Here is a 17670-nt window from a genome sequence, read left to right as displayed (position 1 = left end):
TCATCCACTTGAGGAAATGAAGGCTCAGAGAAGTAGAAGAGTTTACTCAAGGTCATACAGTGAGTGGCACAGCTGAAAGATGAACCAGATTTTTTGATGACCCTGTCCAAAACTGCATAGAGCTAAGGAATACAGTCAGACTATACTTTTAAAAAATATTCTGAGGTTAGCCAGATGGGTTCTTGTTGGTTTGTTCACTTATGTTATCAATCAAATGAACAATGAGAAGGGTTAGACATTCCTTAAGAAGTCTGTAGTGTATGTGTGTGTATACTCTATGCTGGCTTTGGTTTTAATGTTCCTTGAGAAAAGCAGCCTTGTTAATAGATGAGAAGGGATCACAGACTTAAGTAACATTAAATAGAAGTATTAAATGAGAATCAGGGTTAATTTAGAGCCCATATTACTCCTGTTAGATGACTGCTATTAAATATACACACCAAAATAATCCCCAAACAGTAGATAGATAGATAGCTAGCTAGCTAGCTAGCTAGATAGATAGATAGATAGATAGATAGATAGATATGCTGATAAGAACTACAAGGAGAAAAAGAGAATCCTTACATGTTATTGATAGGAACATCAACTATTCAACTACTATGAAAAAGGAAAAATAAATAATAAAGCATACTACTGTTTATCCAGCTATCTTTCCCCTGGGCACATTGTGAAAGAATTAAAGTCAGTGTACAGCAGAGATAGCTGAACATCCATGTTTATCATGGCACCATTCACTATATCCAAGATAAGGAATCAGCCTAGATGCCTATCAAGAGATGAATGGTTAATGAAAATATGGCACAGATACAAAATAGAGTCATTCAGCCATAAAGAAGAATGAAACCCTATTGTTTACAGGAAAATGGGAAGAACTGGAATGTTTGCTAAACAAAATAAGCAGACTCAGAAGAAATCACGTGTCTTATATGAGTGGGGGATAAAGGTTTTCTGAAAATAGAAGAGGCACTACTAAGCAGCACATGATACTCACATGCGTGAAAACATCACAGCGATTCCCATTAAGTCTTACAATCGATATGCATTAAATACGTAATTTGGAAGAGATGCACAAACCCATAAGTAAGACTTTGGATAATTAAGATTTCCGACATCCAACAAGGATAACGAGTTGGATACGTGCAAAATCTGCTTGTGATGAAACACACCCAAACTCAAGCGCAAAGCCCAAGCAACTGTGACACTACCTCAAAACAGCATCGTGAGGGGCTGGCAGGATGGTGCCAGGTGTCAAGGTGCCTGCCCCAAACCGAACATTCTGAGTTCAGTCTTCGGGACCTACGCGATGGAAGCGGAGAACTGACTCCTACAAGATGTCTTCTGACCTTCAGGCAGACAGAGAGACAGACAGACAGGCGGATAATCAGGCAGGCAGGTAGAGTCAGAGAATCTTTTAAAAGGGAGAGAGTCCCCCATACTCTCAAAAGCAAGTAGTCTTGTGAAGGGAGAGGGTGGATATGACCACCTAACTCTTTCTGGGACTCAACAAGATCTAACCAAAGCAAGCAGGTGGGTGAAGCAGGGTATTCTAGAAGGTATTGGGGTGCAGCGTGAGAGCGAGTGGTAGGATAAACCCCAGAACAGACAGATTTTAGAACTGGAAGAGAAATAGAGAGCTCTAAGGCCCTGTGCTGCTGGCATGACAGGGAAAGCGAGTGCCTTAGGTGTCCATCACAAGGAGGGTCTACCTCAGGGGATCTTTACTACGGGAGGCCTGGGTAAATTCAAGTGCAAGCATCACACCCTGCAAGCCTGTCATCTTTGCATTCTTGAGCCCTGTGTCTCTGACTTTGCCGCCCTGTGCCAGTGTTCTAACGGGAAACTGTCTCCAGGGTGAAGTTTTCCAGTCTGGCCAGGCCGTCTGAGGTCATAGGCTCCTGAATTTTTACATCTCCCAGTTCCAGTGGCCTCTTCTCATGACTCAATAAGTGAGCACTCCTGGGAGACAGTGTGGGTTCTGGAAACTGATTACAACTTGAACACAAATTTGTAGGTCCTTCTGCACAGTGGGGAAGGCAATCTGGGATATAAAGAGAGGTGGGGGGGCACTTTTGGTTAAAGTCGAAGGTCCAGCCTCAGAGGCCAGGCAATTACCACAGCTACTTCCACTCAAAAGTACTCTCTCCTCATTTGGGCCCACAAAATAAGCAAACCCAGGATGTGCCGTGGTAATCTGAGAACTGGTTGTTTCAAGGCTCGAGGACATAGCTTCATAGTTAGTGTTTGCCTAGCATACCTGGAGCCTTGGTCTTGAGCCATGGCACCGTGTAAATTGAGCATGATGGTATATGCCTAAAATCCCAGCATTGGGGAGGTAGAAGTAGAAGGATCAGGAATCCAAGGTCATACTTGACTACACATCAAGTCTGGGTTACCTGAGACTCTGGGTCAAAAACTAAAGCAAACAAACAAAAACACTGTTCGTTCTCATCCATCTGATTTCTCTTCAAAACTGAAGGTACACAGAGTAACTAAGGTGTCTTCCTGCGGGCTTTCCGGTGTGCTAGTCCAGACTCCCCAGAGCATCTGAGCTTGTCTGTCATTAACTGAAGTGTACCGTCTCCTGGGGTTCCAGAAGCAGCAGAATCTTGAAGACAGACCATACAGTGAGCTCACCTCCATACAGGAGCAGTCATTTCAAGGGAACCAAATTGTCTCATCGAGTGACAAGGGACTCTTCAAATCTCCTTGCAGAGGCAGAGCTACTGATGAAGCAGACTGTTCTTGATCTAGACTGCTGGTCCCTATGCCCATCTTCTTCCCCTGTGAACCTAAAGCTCATGTCAGTGCTTACAAATTTTTGATTGCGATGCTTAATCGTGTTCATCTTCTCAACAGAACTACATTGATTAAAGTCCTGTATCACCTTCACCCTCATCTGGGACAAGTAGCCTGACATGACACGTGACACCCACAGACTTGGGACTCCTTTCCAGAGAACAACTGTGTAGATTCCTATGGGAAGCAGAGACGGGGATAGCTGGTGCCACCATATTGACCTCTACCCTCCCTTAGCACAAATCACCTTGGTTCAGTTCCCTCCTCCATGCTCAATGGCTCAGGTGTCTAGCGGGTACTCTCTCCACACCTATGGGTGCACTGACAGATGCTCTCAGACATGAGGACCCATACTTGAGCAGCCCACAAGGCCAGTCAGTGGGAAAGGCTCATGGGCAGCTCCCCTGATTCCGTATCCCCCGATCTGCGCACACACAGCCCATAGTGTGAACAGAGCTGCGGTAGCCATTGCCCCTACCCTACCAGCAAAGAGGCAGGCTCAGCCTCCATACTTGCCTGTCTGGTCTGACCTGCTAGACTACACAAGAGAAGGAATACAGCCTGCAGCAGCCGTGACCCTCTTCCTCACACACTGTAGACTCCAAAACTACAAGCCTAGGAAGAAGATTCGGGGTCTCAACAGCCAGGAACAATTTTTGACTTTTAAAGCTATTTTTCTTTATTTCACTATTTTTTTGCCCCATAACTTTGATCATATTTATTTGTTAATTCTTTACCTTGGATCTTTTCACAGATTTTCATATTTGATCGTATTTCATTGCTGTATCTGCTTTGAAACTATTCTATAATATCTCTCCCACCTTCTTTTCCACAACAATTGGGGTTGTATGTAATGTTGTTGGTTTTGGATTGTTTTATCATGTGTGCTTATTTGTGTTATAGAAGTCTGTTCTCTCTTCCCACCCTGTGGGATCGGACTGAGGTCATACGGCTCGAGGGCAACCTCGTCATCTCGCCAGTCCATAATGTTCTTGCTTTCCCAGTATCTCCTTCCTAAGCAGTGCTGGAGAGTGAACCCAGAATGAGAGCCTCGACACTGAATAATACCTCCGCTCAGACCTCCGTTGAGAGGAAGTGCCTCTTAACTCCATTCACAGCTTAGTCCTGAGGTGCAGACTTCAGGATTTAGGATAGGACAAGGGCTGGAAAGATGACCAAGTGAGTCAGAGCACTTTCTCTGCAACAGGAACACTTGATTGCAGACCTTCAGCATCCACTCCAAAAGACAGACACGCTATGCAAACACTTTTATCCACAGCACGATTGGGATCAGAGACAGGGGGATTGCTGTGGCTTCTGGGCGGCTGGTCTAGCTTCAGATTTATTGAGAGACTCTGTCTTAAGGGAATTAGATGGAGGGTTGAGGGAGCAGGACATCTGACATCCTTTCTGCCTGTGCACTTGTATGCTTGGATATGCACACATACCACATATGTACACACACACACACACACACACAAAGAAAGAAAAAGAGAAACAGACAAACATTTCTAGGGAATGTCTTGCCCAGGTTGGCGCAGTTAGGGCAGGAGATGGGGCGGACGGAAGACCTGCTGTTTGACATACAGTCATCTAGAACGGCAAAGAGAAGGAACAGTTGTTGTAGACATGGCCGTATTATCAAAATCGCTAACTACCTCTTATATCTTGAAACCACGCAAGAAAAATCTTCTGCAAGTCGAGTTTTGTTTCTGGCCAAAATAAATCAGAATTACACATCCTCCAAGGCTCACTACAATTGTTAATTTTTCATGAAGTCTTTCCTAATTACTATCGTCCCTATGGAGTCCTCTTAATTTCTGTAATTGTCTGCCTCACTGATTCATTAATTAATAACTATCTATTGAACAAATTCTGTACACATGGTCCAGTGCTGGAGCAGGGAGGGATGAAACAGGAACTCTGATTCCTGGGCTCCAAACATGGAGAAAACCATAGGAATCTTCAAGGACAGCTTAATCAGCTACACAGAGAGAGTGCCTCCTGAACCCCGAATAAGAAGGCAATTCTGGGAACACTTCGTTCCCAAAACGTCAACTAGCTCTAAAGACATATAGGCTTCTATAGTTCTCAGTAAAATTAAATTTTTCTTCAGAATGAAGCAATAGAGGGCAAGAATAGCTCCATAGCTAAAGGTGCTTGCTGCCAAACCTGATGACCTGAGTTTGAGCCTCAGAACCCATGGACACAAGGTGCTCTCTGATCTCTTCATGCATATTGCATGGCCTTCACACACACACACACAGAGAGAGAGAGAGAGAGAGAGAGAGAAAGAGAGAGAGAGAGAGAGAGAGAGATGTTTAAGAACATTTAAATAAAGTAGGGAAGAACATTGTGAATAGAAAAATGCCTTGTATAAACAATCTCCACAGGAGTGAAGTGTGGGGTTAAAGAGGGAGAAGATGGCTGGCGTTTCCACTGGCAAGCCGCAGACAGTGAGTCTGAGCACTTAGGAGCAATCAGATGTCAGTGCGGCAATGATATCATAAGCATGTAGAATGGTAAGGTACATGGCTATTCCCTAGGAACAGGCTGAATGATGTGGGCAGTGTGGCTGGTCAAGAACATTTGCTGTACTGAGATCCTGAAGTCATGACCTAAAGTCCTGATTATAGATGAAGCATAGAACAAACTAAGAGGGTCTTTCAAAAAGGACAAAGTACAGGGTGGGCACAGGGGAGAATAGGAGACAAGAAAGGAAGGGAGATACCAAGACTCCAGGCCAGATGGCGAAGAGCTTGGCTATAGTGTGTCAGGTGCACCAATAAGTGGAGCCAGCAGGACAGAAGAGGATGGAGACCCACAGTGGAGAAGTGAGGTCAGCCCCGTATAGCTGAGTTTAAGACAGGAAGCTGATGCTCTGCTCATTCTTTTTATCGCTCTGGTAAAGCACCCTGACCAGACACAGCTTGGGGAGATGGGGCTTTGTTTGGCTTCATTTCCAGGTCACAAACCATCATTGAGGAGAGTCAGAGCTGGAGCTTAAGACAGGAACCTGGAGACGAGAACCATGGAGGGACCCTACTTGCTGGGATGCTGCCCGCCTACTCACTGCCTTGGGAAGATACCACCCTCAGGACTGTGTCCTCCTACATCAATTAATAATCAAGACAGCCTCCCACAGATGCACATACAGGTCACTCTGATGTTCACAGTTCCTCAGCTGAGGCTTCTCTCAGGTGAGGGACTCTAGGCTGCCTCGAGATGACCGTTACCCCGAACCGGGACAATCTGATAAACCCAAGAGGAGATGCTTTGTTTCTGGGACTTAGTGGCCTAGGCACGCCTGTGTGTTTTCTCTCCTCAGCTTCACTCTCTGCACTTCTTTCTTGTATTCTTTCAGTCTGTTAGTGGGGAAAGGATGTGGCAAATTCAGCAAGTAAAGCTTCTTCCACGGGTGCCCTCGATTCCACCCAGGCATAGGTCTAGTTCTATAACCTTACACAATTTACCTTGTCTCACCCAGTCTAAAGTTTCTTCTGTACAACAGGTGAGACAGTAGTAGCGGCGTAATAGCAGCGATGAGGTTTGGAGTACGTGAACCAGGTTCAATTGTGCTGCTGCCGCTGCCCATTCAAAAACAGCAAGCATTCAGAGGTGACGGGAGAAGGGGAGTCCAGGGAACCAGCTGAAATAATACAATCTCCCAAACTATTTTACCATGGGAAAGGTTGGGGGAAAGAACACTTTCAGGCGTTTGCGTGTGCCAGACACCCTACTATCTGCCTAGTTGACTCTATAATAGCCCTACAAGGTAGCTATTATTTCCACTTCATAGACTAGGAAATTAGAGAGGAGACAGGCTAAGGAGTTTGTCCAAAATTTAACAGCCGATGGCTAGTATATATTCTTACATATTTGAAGATCCCGGAATATATTTTAGGTTGTAATCATCTCATTTCATATAGCCCCACATTATTTTAAAACATGGACAGATATCTATTATTCTTGTAATCAGCAGGGGTGATAGGGAAGGTAGGCAGTCCTAGGGTGTTATCTAAAAATAAAGGGCTTTGGGGCTTCCTGGTAGAGTAGCCAGGCTCTGTGCAATGTTGCCCAGAGTCAGTGGGAGAAAGGTAAGCAGTGAAGAGCGCCGGGAGCTCAAGCAATAGAGAAAAGACAAGTAAGGAAGATGGGTAAGCGTGTAATGCATTTGAAAGAGATTTCCATCTAAGCTTGCTAAAATAATACAAAACATTTCATGCTTAAAGGGATAAACTTCCTTAACCTGACACATACTTTTAATCCCTAGATAAGATGCCTCTGTCCCTGCAGAATGGACTCAGCTTCCTCCTACATCGATCCCTAAGGCTCTGGGCAAGGCACACAGTGATACACTCTGTGATGGAGCTCTAAACAACAAGTCCAAAACAGCGGGAGACTCCAGAGTCCATAGAACCAGGGTCGAAAGCCTGTTCTTATGAATCAAATGCTGGACACGGGGGGAGGGGGCACATCCCTGGTGGGAGGAAATCTCCTTGACAAAGGGGAGCCTAAACAGAAACCTTCTTTTCAGGGGAGTCTCTCAGGGTTCGGTATTGTATGGTGTGGATATCCAAAGGCTGATATTAATAACACACCCACATGTTCAGAATGCCATGGAAAGGAATCTTTTTTGTTTTTTTATTTTATGTATGGTGTGTGTGTGTGTGTGTGTGTGTGTGTGTGTGTGTGTGTGTGTGTACAGGTGTGTGTGTGCGTGCGCGCACACATGGGTATGCTGCTGTGCACAGGTAGGGATGTCAGAGACAACGGTTCCGTCCTCCCATAGCTTTGTTAGGCTTTGCTTTCACTGCCCGAGTCATCGCATCCTTCTAGAGAATTTGTCTTCCTCGGGCATGGAGAGAATGTTTGCTTGTCCAGCATCCAGAGGGAAATAGGGTGGACTATTGTAAAGGCTTTTTTTCCTTTAAAAACCTAAAGGAAAGATCAACAACAAATAATAAGCAAACAAACAAACAGAGATGGAAAGTTCACAAATGCCTGCATTTGAGATTGTAGTTTACAAAGATTTTTTTTTATTTTTCCATTTTTCACATGTGTGAGTGTTGTTTGCATGTTTATGTATCTTGTGCTTGTATGTTGGTGCACATGCATTGGGGGTTCCAAGGTTGATGTCTGGAACCATTGTCCATGGCTCTTCCACCTGATTCACTGAGGCAGGGTCTCTTCTCCTAACCCAGAACTCACTGACAAAGCTGGTTCTTCAGTCAGTTTGCATTAGGCAGCCCTTGTACTCTGCCTTCCGAGGCTGGGATCACACCCAGGCTGGCAACTCCACCCAGCAGTTACATGAGTTTCTGAGATCCAAATTCTGGTTTTCACACTTTTGGGATAAATGATTAAACCATTGGACCACCTCCCCAACCCCCTAAAGAATGTTTTATTCTGTCAGGTGTTTGAAAAAGCACTCAAGTCAAATGATTAATTGCTCAACATTCACTGCTTTTTCTGGGCACACAAAATGAAGAAAAATATGGGATCTATTATCAAAGAGTTATAGTTGATGTAATACAGTGTGCTACAGAGTGTACATTGTAAAAGATAACAAATTCTATCTATACACAGACATGCTTTACAGTGAGATGAAAGAATTAGCCTGCTAATTCTTCCATGGGCTTCAAGGACCTAGGAAGCCAAAGAGAACTCCCGAGAGATGCCTGAGGCTGAGGCTTCCTAGCAAATCAGTGATCAATTTAGCATTCATTTGCCTCCTGCTGCCCAGAGTTCTCTGGAGAGTCAAGAAATTAGTTCTGCTATTCCTAACTTTGCTTCAAGAAGCCTGCCTGCTATTCTTAGCTTTCCAACAAAGTCTGGTGGGAGAACTGTGGAAATTCTGAGCATTGAGAACAGATTGAGCAATTTAAAAAAAAAAAAAAAGAGCAGATTGAAGCATTTTTTTTTTTTTGTAGAAGTTGAGCACATTTTTTTAAACGAAAATTTTAAGATCAAAAGGGAGGTACAAGTAGGTTTTTGCCTCCAACAGGAACTTGGTGCGATTTGGTAGAGGAGTGAAAAGTACAATGGATTCCACCCCACCTCTCTCTGGACTTCTACAGCTTATATGAAGAAATGGAGTGGAGGAGACACGGGTCGTTTCTATATTAGCCTCCATCTATATCTTCCATGCGGTGTCACCGCCACCCAAGAGAGCTGACAAAGACACAGAGCTCGGAGTGATCACACACTGACTAATAATCTCACAGCTCAACCTTGGTCCACATTTCCACACACGGAAAACTTGGTTGCTCCCAAGTACATTGTGTTGGTCTTGAAGACTCTTCCTGCATTATCTCAGGGGATTGATCAAGCTTCCTCACCTGATAATGACCCAGATCGTAAGGGTCAGATGGTTGTCCTCGAAAATGCTGCCAAGTTCAGAAGCCATAAGTGGCCTGACACTATAACCCCATAGGTCCTGTGAGGCCTGCTCTGGCTGCTTTGAAGCTACAGACCACAGGGTGCCCGCATGGCCGCTGATGGTCCCTGTGCTTTCTGACTCCGGTTTCCCCATCTCTCTTGCTGCCTTTCAGACAGTTAGGTAACAGTTGTCCTCACTCGACCCAAAGAGATAATAATACACAACACAACAAAAATGTAAGAGGCTCCATACTTCTGGGTGGCTTCTTAGTTATCTTCTTTGCCTTTCAATAAAGGGCTGATGTGTTCCCTTATCAGCTGCCCCATGTAGGTTACCCACTGGACAGTCACCTATTGTCTGTGTGTGTCTGATAAATGGAACTTCTTTCTGGGGATATGGCCAAAGCTAATGGCTTCAAGGGCAGATTCTGCAGAACAATGACACACGCCTTGCACAACTGCCCCTTGCTATTACCGCTCCTGGAAAAGCCTCCCCGGAGCAGTCTTAATGCTCATGCGTGACTTTCCCATGCCATTCAAGGCCCAACTCATGCATTGCTTCACCAGGATGCCTTTGCTGGCACACCAGCTGAGGAAGAGTAGGCTGGTATAAACCAGCTGGCTCCCAAGGGGGCCTGACAGTCCATGGCCCTTCAGGGGTGGTAACTCCAGAATGAGAGTGACCTGGGAGTCTCTGGAGCTCAGAGATGGGGCTCAGCACCTGAAATTTGAAGTAGTAAGGACAAAAAAGGGTAGTAACGACTAAAACAAAAATTTAAGCTTGTGGCTAGAGGCCATGGTAGTAGATAAAGCTAGGTCATTATGGGATGCAGACACTTGCTTCAGGGACTATGGATGATGACCCGAAGAGCAGCAGAAAGTCTCAGAGACCACCCGAAAAACTAAAGATAGCCAGTGGGGGACAGCATGGGAATGGAATCTGGTTCAGATCCTAATGCCATGTTTCTTAGTCCCTGATAACAGCATCTCTAATTGTAAGCAGGGGGAATGTGGCCTAATCCTAGGCTGTAAAGTTCCAGCAAGATTATGGATAAAAGACACCCTTCCCTGTCTACACAGGAGAGAAGCAACACACACACACGCACACACAACAAGCAAGTGTTTAATGACATAATAGAACTATTTCACAGTATTATTTAAGAATTGTAGGAGATAATGCAAGCCAGGTATGGTGGCGCACACTTTTAATCCCAGCACTCAGGAGGCACAGGCAGGATGATCTCTGAATTCAAGGTCAGCCTGCTTTACAGAGTGAGTTCCAGGACAGCCAGGGCTACACACACACACACACACACACACACACACACACACACAAAATGTCAAAAAAATCACACACACACATTTAGAGAGAGAGCGTGCACATGAATGCATGTATTACAATGCTATAATATAAATATTCTTTATTATTCTGACAACAATTGTTGGTCAAAACCCAGTACTCTATTCAGCTCAGGAGCCTTCCCCGGCCTACTTCCACCTTCTCATGCCACTTCCCCGTGACACAGCCCTTGTTACTGGCTATAGTGATGTTTCTGGCACTACCTGAAACTATTCAGATTCCTCAATTTTATTTCTTGCTTTTAGTGTTATTTCTTTTTAAATTTTTATTTAAAAATTTCCATACAATACAGTTTGAGCACATTCTTTTCTCTTTCCAGGCTTCTCCCAGGTCCTCTCCACCTCCCTCTGAACCTAGCTTCAAGTCAAGTTCACGTTCTTTTTGTCTGAAAAGAAAAAAGAAAGAGAGGAAGGAAGGAAGGAAGGAAGGAGGGAGGGAGGGAGGGAGGAAGAGAGGAAAGGAAGGAAGGAAGGAAGGAAGGAAGGAAGGAAGGAAGGAAGGAAGGAAGGATGGAAGGAAGGAAGGAAATGAAAATCAAATAGCATCTGGTCCAGCATCAGCAATAAGGTCACGCAGTATCTCTCGTCACCTGCTGCGACACCAACAGGGCACACCACGGACTAAGGTACACAACTTTACTCTAGTTGTGAGAGACATTGAAAATAGCTGTACTCTCCAAGAACATCAATCATGAAAGGCAAAGAAAAAAGCCAGTTACAGGTGTATCCGACACACTACCCATGTTTGCAAGCTGTTGCTATTGGTGCGTGCGTGTGTGTGTGTGTGTGTGTGTGTGTGTATGTGTGTGTGTCCATGTGTGTATGCTATGTGTATGTGATGCACAGAAGCCAGATGAGGCCATCAAGTTGCAGGAGGTTGAGAGTAGCCTAATATGGGTGCTGGGAATCACACTCTGGTCGTCTACAAAGGCAGCAAGCACTCTTGATGGTTGAGCCATCTCTCCAGCCCCACGTGTTATTGGAACACAGCCTGTGTGTTCACTTACGCATCTTCCATCACTGTGTCTTATCTGACAAAGGCAGAGTTGAGTGGCTCTGATGGAGCCTGGCTGGCCCGTCTGCCAAGACACCGCATTACCTGACCCTTAACCAGCACCTCCCTCTCTTTTCTTGTTTGCTCTGAAAGTCTATAAAACATTCTGCCAAATTTTCGAATTTCTAACGTTACAGGATAATGAGTTTTGCTGTTATTTTCATACATGTACACCATTATATTTTGTCCTTATTCATCTCTCCCCTGTTATTCTCTTACCTCCCACTCCTTGCTGGTCCCCAACTCCCGAGAGCTCCCCTCCTGACTTCCTTCACTCTTTCTCCCCTTCAGATCTTTTATTAGGTCCCAAGAAATTCCTTTCCCCAAAGTCTGTCATTTAGACAAACATCAGCCTTCCCTCAGACACTTAAGCTCCTAAGTGCTCAAAGGAGTCCTCCTGATCTCTGGCCAAAGGGACACATGGCTCCTCCATTAATCTATGCCTCTGGTGCCTACCAGGTATCAAGGTCTATGTAACCTCTAGGCCCCCTCGTTCCCTGCTCACAAGTACCTGTTGCAGAGTCCTCCTGGCGGGCATGCCCTGTCCCCTACCCTAAACCTCTCCAATATAACCAAGCCATTTTGGCCACCCGTTCTCTCGGTGCTCTCGGTCTCTGGGTCCCTCGCTACTCTCCCTGCCCCTCTTTCTAATGCTCTCCCCTCACCTCTCTTTTCTCATGGCCTGGTTCAGTCGGGGCCCTTCCAGATGCCTTTGTCTGTGCTCGCCCTCAGATCTACAATAAAAACCTCCCCTCAACCATACTTAGGAGCTATCATGTTCGCGTCTTCTCATTCACCCATGTAAGCAGAGATTGTAACATGTGTGCTTTTCTTACACAATGCATGTTCTCCAATGAAGTAGTAGTGATGAAGTTGAGCTAAGAGTACAAAAAGGAATGACCTTGTCCTTGGGAAGTCAACACTGAGGTGCTAAGAAACCACATCGTACCTGCCACTTACTCTGAACCATATATTTATTTAATTACAGAAGAAGAGGGGAAGGGATGATGAAGTAGATGTAGCAAAATGTCAGGATGAGCGAGTCTCCAGAAAGAGGGCATCTTGGCCATTTGTTGAATAGATTTGTGCTTTTTCTATTTATTTTCAATTATCTCAAAATTAAAAATATGCATACATTTTTAATTGCATGGACTTTGTTAAAAGTAATGCTAAAAAGACCCTCCCTCAGATCAACTTTGCCAAACAACCACTACCCTCTCCACTGCCCAGCCATGACTTCCGGCTACCCACCCCACTTAGTCTGTCCTGCCCAGGGCCCTGCATACTGTGGAGCTGCTGTTCTACCCTGACTTCTCTGCCTCTTCTGGACATGCTTATTAATTTTCTGGGTGAAATTCAATCTAAAGAAATTGTTTTGTATTTGACAGAAATAAAAATTCTGTGATGTCTCTTGTAATTCGCTGGTAAACACTGCCCTTGGCCTCTGGGACTCCAGGGTGTTTTCCCTTGACAAGTTTTTCAACTTTTTAAAATGTGTTTACGTATGTGTTTGCATGTACGTCTGTGCACCGTGTTCACGCATACCGCCCATGAGACAGGAAGAAGGTGTCAGATGCAGCCTCTGGAATCGTAGAGGTGGTTGTGGGCAGCTGTGTAGGTGCTAGGAATCAGGTTCGGATCCTCTAAAGGAGCAGCAAGTGCTGCTAGAGCTGAGCCATGTCTCCCTAGGCCCCTGTTCACGGTTTTGAACCTGTTCTCATGAAGGCCATGAGCCGGTCTCGTATGAACATGTCAGCCACGGCCCCTGACACCTGCCTCATCACCCCCCTACATCTCCTTTCAGCCACGGGCCCTCAGCCCTGGAGGAAGAAACACAGGCAACAGTGGCCTTTTTTTTCTGCAGGGTCCCAGGGTGACAGAATTCATCCGAAGATATGAGCTTTTTGCTTTTAATTCTATGCCTTCCTTGAGGTGTAGTTATATAAAACAAACATTTCGTTTCTGTTTCCTAAGGAATTTCAGTACCCTCTCCACACACTCACGGCCACTCTTCTTCCCTTCTCTGAAGTGAGCTGGAGTCTAGTGAAAAACCAAACAGCACAAAAACAGACATTCCCCACCCCGTTCTCACACGCATCTCCTTTCGTGTCCAAAGCCACCCAGAAAGGCCAGAGGGACAGCCGAAATTCTCACCGCACAGGTGAGAAGACTGAGGTTTGAGATGAGCAAATGGATCAGAAGGGAGCAACACAGAGGGCAGAAGAGACTAAGAACCCAGTCTTGTTGTGAACCCCAGCATCTCCTCTTAGCACGGGCTCTGAGAATATGAAAATTTCCGTAATTATCAGCTGCAACCCTTAGCTTCCTTCCACATGTGTAAATCTGGAGTAATAAAACCTACTTCCAGGATTGGAGGAGAGACCTAAGTAGAAGTGTCCACAAGGACCTGCCCAGCTCCTCCTGACTTAAAATGGTCACCACTCCTGACTCCTCCACTCCCTCCCCTCACTCCCCCAGCCTTCCCCCTGTATTTGCTGTGGTCAGGGATCCCAGTTAAAACCAGCAGGTAGGCAGGGCTCTACAGGCCCACTGGCACTGGCTATTGAGATCTTGCCCCTGACAAGGATAGCAAGGGTACCCCATTTACACATGGGCTGTAGGAGCTTTTACTATGGAATAAAGAACAGTGCTCGTGGGGATTCTATTTGCTGAGGACAGCTTGTGAAATACACACTAGTAAAGCCAAGGCAGCCTACTCAGTCTGGGGCATTTTTAGGGCAGCCTGGGATGTTCTTTATATTCGCTTCCCTGCTCTACGTGGAACTTGAGCTGAAGGACTGACGTCGTGGTTCCCACACAGACATAAAGTCCTAATGAAAAGATAAATCAGGCTCATTTTTAAGAATGGCCAGAGGCAGGGCCTTAATTTTCTTTATTATTAGACTCATAAACTGGGAACTATTAGGACTTCATAAACGTGGTTCTGGGCAGTTTTATGAGATTAACAATGTCCACCAAGGTGTCTCTTTTCCCATAGAGTGGCTATAAAGTTTGGAGTCCAGACTTCAGTGAACCTCTGGGAAGAGCTCCAGCTGTCCTGTCACAAGAGAAAGGTCTCACTAACCACACTGCCCTGAACTGACACGGGTTTGGGGGGTTGCCGCACCTGCTGATGGGTGTCAGGGGACAAGCTCAGTAGACAGTACCAGATCGCAGCCTGGCATGCTCTAAGTCTGCCTGCATGCTACTTGCCCAGAAATGGCCCAAGACATCACTTGGTGTCCTGAAATATTTAATCCAGTGGAAGACTCCAGTCACCAGAATCAGCCAGTTGAGTCCCTTACTTGCCCAGCCATGTTGGCCAGGGTCTCAGAGGAGAAAGTTTTGTGAGTGTCCTGCAGAATGCTCCCTTACCACGGCTGCTTTCCGCTTACCAGCGGCCAGCATTTCACCCTGCTGGCTTGGTCACAGGGGCCGTGTTTTGAGATTGGAAATGAAACCAAGTGAAGATGCCAGGACAGAGCTGACTGTGGACCTTGTATTTCTTCCACTGTCAGAGATACAAATGTTTCCTTGCTGCAGGATTTGCCTCCTGTGAATAGATGGGTACAGGCAAACCTTCTGTCTCCTCAGAGACCTCAGCAGCAGCGCTCAGGTACAAAGCAAGGCACTGGAGAGACCACACTCACTCCTGCCTTCCCCATTAGTGAGGACACAGCCAGGGGAACCCAGCCAGAAGGCGCTCCAGTGCTGCAGTCTGTGCATAGGTAATGTGGAATCATCAGTTAGAGTTGTGGGCAGCCCCTACTACTAAGATAACTCTGTGTGTGTGTGTGTGTGTGTGTGTGTGTGTGTGCGTGTGTGTGTGTGTACGCACGCACAAACGCGTGCATGTCCGTATGACCCATATGTGCAGATGCTCGTATGTACTCGTGAATGTAGAAGCCAGCAGACAACCTCAGCTGCAGGAATTCTTTTGGTGCCACCCACTTTGTTTTGTGAGACTGGTTCTCCTAGGCTGGGGCTCACAGACCAGGTAGCTCCTGGGAGCTGCCTGTCTCTACCTCCACAGCACTGGGATTGCAAGCCTGCCCCACCACACCCGGCTTTATTATTTTTTTTTAATCAAGATTTCTTTGCATGGCACTGGCTGTTCTGGAACTTGTGCTGGGTAGACCAGACTAACCTCACACTCAAACATTTGCCTGTCTCTACCTCCTGGGTGCTAGGTTTAACGGGATATTCCACCATGGACAGCTCACACCTGGCTTTTTATGTGGAGTTTGGGGTTTCAACTAGGGTTCTCATGCTACATAGCAACCGCTTTACCATCTCCCAGCCCTTATATCCTGAAAATTTTAATACATAATAGTTGTCTACATATAGTTCAGGTGTGACACTTCAACAACTGACCAAATCAGGTAACTAACCTTTCTGAGCCCTTGACATTTGGTGACTGGTGCCTTTAAGAGCATTCTCCTAGTTTCCTACCAGATATATGATGGGTTGAGGAGAACCACAGCCTGCCCTCCAGGGAGCCAGAGAACTTCCTCTCCAGCCTTTCTCTGTAACCCCTACCCTTTCAGTCACAGAGCCCCCTTGAGGCCAGGAAGTTGGCCTTGGCCCTCTGCCTACAATGGGACTCTTGCAAGGTTCTATGACTCAGCCTGTCTTCTAGTCTTCAGGGCTCCTGTAAGGCTCTGTGACTCAGTCGGTCTTTTATTCCCCAAATGACTTGCAGTCTTACATTTGTGGAAAAAAAAAACCAGAAAGAGTCACCTTTAAAATTAAGTGTGTTTTGTCTTCCCTCCTGAACACTAAAGCTCCCAGCACTGGAATCTCTCATAAGTAAAGTGCTTCAAAAAACAAACAACGAAAAAGCCACTTGATCCTGCCCTTTCCATGTCCTACTGTTGAGAACTCAGAGAAACTTGCTGAGCATCACACAGCTCCAAGTGTCAAAAAATTTCAAGGACAAATGGGGTGCGGTTCCCCTTCTGTTCCGAGATTTGGAGAGGTAGGTTGCTCTTGATCTCTGCATACTGTGAGCTGCAGCTTCGGGAGGGAAGAATCTCCTAGACAGAAAATCAGTAGAAAATAAAACTAGAGAGCACTCTGCCAACCCCAGCAGGCTCCTGAGTGTGCCTGAGCAGCAGAGTGGCCATCAAGGGCAAGGGTCCATCTATTTCAGGTGTCCTTTCTCACCTCCCTGATTGGGGCTCAATCTGCAGGACCCCCTCTGCCATGTTCCTCATGAGGGGCAAGTCCTCTCTTCTAGTTCTGGGGATAGTTATGAACATACCTTCTCTCTAGAGCAATGTTCCCAGCCTTCCTAATGCTGAGACCCTTTAATACAATTCCCCCCAAAACATAAAATTATGTGATTGTTACTTCATAACTGTAATTTTGCTACTGTTATGAATCATAATGTAAATGTCTGATATGTAAGGTATCTGATATGTGACCCCCTCTAAAGGGGTCACGACCCACAGGATGAGAACTGCTGCTCTAGAAGTAGTATGGTAAATTAAACCATTTTCAAGCCTTGTAAAGAGAATTTCTTGGGAAAGTGAGCTGATAACAATAACGATCCTGCATTTGTGGGGATCTTCTCATTCTCCTGAATGAATCCACAGAGCTCAGTGTAACTTCCTTGCCACCTGCGGAAGCATGCAGCCAAACTCTGCCATCTTCCGGGTCACTGCCAGCCACCGCAGAGGACATGCTACTTTGGAGGGCCTTTTTAAAAGATTTTATTTATTTTGTGTGCATTAGTGCTTTGCCTGCATGTATGTCTGTGTGAGGGTGTTGGATTCCCTGAAACTGGAATTACAGACAATTGTGAGCAGTCAGGTGGGTTCTGAGAATTGAATCCAGGTCCTCTAGAAGGGCGGCCAGTGTTCTTAATCTCTGAGCCATCTCTCTAGCCCTGTACATCTTAGTGGTTGTACCTCGGACAAGAATACTATTCCAGGTTGGTATAGCAAAGCTGGCAGAATTAGGAAACCCCTGTCACATTGACATGGAACAGGCTGCAGGGCCCCAAAGGGCTGAGTCATGGGGGCTACACTTGCTGGAAGAAAGCAGGACCCTCTGCTGCATTCCAAACCCTAACTCTG

This window comes from Myodes glareolus, chromosome 10, assembly GCF_982192425.1.
Source record: "Myodes glareolus chromosome 10, mMyoGla1.1, whole genome shotgun sequence".
NCBI lineage: Eukaryota > Metazoa > Chordata > Mammalia > Rodentia > Cricetidae > Myodes > Myodes glareolus.
This window is presented reverse-complemented; position numbering follows the sequence as displayed.